The sequence below is a fragment of the Pistacia vera genome, unplaced genomic scaffold (assembly GCF_008641045.1).
Source record: "Pistacia vera cultivar Batoury unplaced genomic scaffold, PisVer_v2 Contig222, whole genome shotgun sequence".
NCBI lineage: Eukaryota > Viridiplantae > Streptophyta > Magnoliopsida > Sapindales > Anacardiaceae > Pistacia > Pistacia vera.
Genome location: NW_022196027.1, coordinates 663173 through 666937, shown reverse-complemented (window position 1 = coordinate 666937; position 3765 = coordinate 663173). Strand labels below are relative to the sequence as shown.

The following is a 3765-nucleotide window of genomic DNA, read 5'->3' as shown; positions in this document are numbered from 1 at the left end:
CTTTCAGTATTTATTAGAAAAATACAATTAACTTGATATTGTGAATCTTAACTTGATATTTGAAGAACCATTCCAACAAGTGGAAAGCAAAGGAAGAATTCAACATGTTTACAATGTGGAAAGCACGAGAAGTAGCAAACACGTTGATTGGGTTTGAACACTTCATTTAGATAAATTATTCAAGACGAAAAACAATACCGAAATTGATTGTAATATTAGGTCTGCACAATTTACTTTCTGCATATTTTTCACTCTCTTTTCTCTTTACATCTCTTCGCTGAAATGGTCGTATTTATTTATCTAATTATTTATAGTTAAAAATAAATATTTACTTGTATTTATTTAATTGGCTCAATTGTACGGTATTTGTATTTTCTTTGCCTTTTGAAGCAAACTAAACTTACTATTGCGTGAACAAATCAGAGCCCTCCGATATAATGTTAATATGCCCTTGAAAAATTAGGGTTAACGTATCATAAACTTGACGAAACAAGCCTTACTTGGAAAACATTCAACTCCCAAGCTTTCATACCCTCAACTCACTGAAATTTTCTCTATCACAGACACAGCAAGCGCATGCTCACATTCTCACAACAGGCGTCTCTAACGACACGGATCTCACTGAAATTTTCTCTATCACAGACACAGCAAGCGCATGCTCACATTCTCACAACCGGCGTCTCTAACGACACGGATCTTACAACAAAGCTTCTGTCTCAATTTGCAAATCACCAAGACTTCGATGATGCAAACCAAATCCTTTCTTCTTCTCTTGAGCCGACAACGTTTTCTTACTCTACTATTATCTATGCCTACTCGAAACAAAATCTTTTTACTCAATAGCTCAATGTTTTCGCTCAAATGCTCTCTCACGGTCTGACACCTAATACTTGTTGCCTGATATTCTTAAGGCTCGCACCGGATTTTTGTCATTGGAAAGGGGATAACAAGTTCATGCAATGGTATTTGTATACGGGTTTAATTTAGATCCGTTTGTTCAGACTTCTTTGGTTCTTATGTACGTTAAATGTCAGAAGAACGTTGGGACGCTCACAAGGTGTTTGATAGATTAGCGTAACCGGGCGTGAAAACTTTTAGTGCTCTGCTTGCTGCTTACTCGCCACAAGGGTGTGTGGATGTAGCGAAAAAACACTTTAACGACATGGGTCTTTCAAGAATGGAACCCGATGAGTTTCAAGAGTGGAACCCGATGAGTTTAGCTGGAATGGTATGATTGCAGGGTTTAATAACAGTGGACATTACGAAGAGACGGTTCTTTTGTTTCAAAGGATGCATTTTGAAGGATTTACGCCTGATGAGCATAGTGTTTCTATGTTCTTTCCGCTGTGGGCGACTTGGAGAATCCCGAACTTGCAGTTGGTTTTGTTAATTTGATAGAATTAGTGTTAATCGGAGCTTGATTGTTGTTATGTTGCGTTGCCGTGAGTTTGTGTTTTTTTTTTTTTCCAGCCGCCAATCTTCCCAATTGTACCATTACTGCATTTTCGAAAGTTGGCATACCAACTGTCGAATGTGTTGACTTGTTTTTTAGGCAGGGCAATTTGCTGGTGAAGTTAGAGCCTCTAGACTGTTGTTGTTCTTGAATGAGCCCTAATAGGCTTTCGGTTGCTAGGACTGCCAAACAAGTCTTAGTTCTCAAGTGACATTTTTTTTTCAGGAGGTAAAAAGAATATATAAGAGGAATCAGCACAAAGGAATAGCTTTAGTTCTTGGAAAAAATCCACTGTAAGACAAATTGTATAGTGAAGGAAGGAAGATAAACTGAACTTTCGAAGTGTGGCTTATGTTTGGTATGTGAATTCATGAATAATAGATGTATTGGTATTTATCTGAATTTAGTTTTAATTGAATGAATAGAGAGGAGATCTTCAACAACTTGCTTGTTGATGGGAATATGATGGAAGCGGTATAGCAGATATCTGATGTCACTATATCTATAAGCTCATAGATTTTGCAATGGAAATTTTGGCATTAATACTTCTGCTTTCCAATTATTGTTATTCTTAATGTTCAATTTGTTGGTAAAATTGTCTGCAATCCTAAACAGCCATGAAATACATGGGTACGATACTTATATGATATCATAAATTCAAACCTATAGACATGTGTCTTTATCTTGTTTTTGAGTTCTATATTCCCCTGGTTTACTACTATTGTATCTTAACAATATAAAACTCTTTTTTACTTTCTTTTGAGGAGAGTACCATTTCCCCATGCTAAATAAAGTTGTCACTGAATTTACTCACATTGTTGCTGTCAGGACTATAGGGAACGTGTTCTGCTATGATGTATGTTTTTTGGATTGTCATCACTTTTAGTGATATTACTTCAAGTTCATGTATATAGAATGTAGATAAATTCTTCATCTTTGTACTCTTGTCTTATAGGCAATCAAAGAATTAAACATCAAGATGAAGAATTAATAAGAGCTCCTAACTGATGAACCTTTCACTAAGGAAGACCTTATAACAATTCAGGTAATTAGTTGTTCTGAACATATGATGTTTAACTTCGTTGATTGCATGGTGGTGGCTTTAAATGGCATGAATTTCATGATTTACGAGGACTTTTTCTGGTGATGTGCTTTGCAGAATCCTAATGCTCTTGAGAACAAGGTTACTCTTGATTTTGATCTTGTTAAAAAAGGTCTGAAACTTGATGATGAAGGTGAGCCATACCATTTGCCACTCTTGTAATGTCAGTTTTAAATTTTTCTTTTTCTTTTTCTCCTTAATGATTGCAACATCTTGTTTTACATTCTATAGAACTAAAGAAAATGAATTCAGATCCAACCTATAACATAAACATTGCTGGAGATATCAAGCAGATGTTACAGGAGCTTGGAACTGAGAAAGGAAAACAAACTTTACTGCTTATTAACTATCAGCTGCCTTTAGAAATTATCAGTGATGGAGAAGGTTCTTGTTGATGCAATTAAGAAGAGGAAGGGAAGGCCAAAGAAGAGGAAAATGCTGAGGATGAAGATAAAGTTCGTTTGGGGACTTTAAATATCAGCTGCCTTTAGAAATTATCATTATTTGAGATGACAAAATATATTTGTCGCCTATATTATTTTGACAATAAAAAATTTGTTATGTAAAAATATTTGTATCAAAAGTTATTTGTTATGCTATTAAATTTTTTACAAAATTATTTCGGTCGCTATACAATTTTTGACAAATAATAATCATATAAACAAACATGTGACAAAATAAATGTTGTCACAATAAAGTTAATAACAAATAAATTTATGTCACTATTAAAATTATGAGCAAATAATTTAGTCAATTATTCACAATTTTGATAAAATCAATTTTGGCATAATATATTATTACCATTTGGTCTTTAAATGTAAATTATCATTTGGTTTTAGATGTGAATCAATTGTGACAAAATATTATATTCAGTAGTGATAAAAATTATCTTTTATTGTTACAAATAATTTATCATAATAAACTAATTTAAAGTGAAATTATTATTGTCACAATAAATAATTAGGCTATGGTGACCAAACATTCTTTCGTTACTATACACTTATGAGTACAAGCTTAATGTGACCAACTTAGTGACCAATAAAATTCCTTACATTAGCAAAATGGTCACGATTATAATATTTATAGTGACAAATTATCTTGTTACGAGAAGCCTAAATTCTTGTAATGCCTATTGATCTAATATGAGCAATGCTAGTTTTACAAAGACACATACAAAGGTGGCATACAAAGACAATCCACACCCTTGATT

General features: G+C 33.4%; 1 long non-coding RNA gene across 1 annotated transcript; it reads left to right on the top strand.

Annotated features, from left to right (window-relative positions):
* Positions 1–575: 575 nt before the first annotated feature.
* On the top strand, positions 576–3016 carry LOC116130527. Its single transcript, XR_004128064.1, has 3 exons — positions 576–2498; positions 2613–2688; positions 2787–3016. It is a non-coding gene; the product is annotated as an uncharacterized LOC116130527 (long non-coding RNA).
* The last annotated feature ends 749 nt before the right edge of the window (positions 3017–3765 follow it).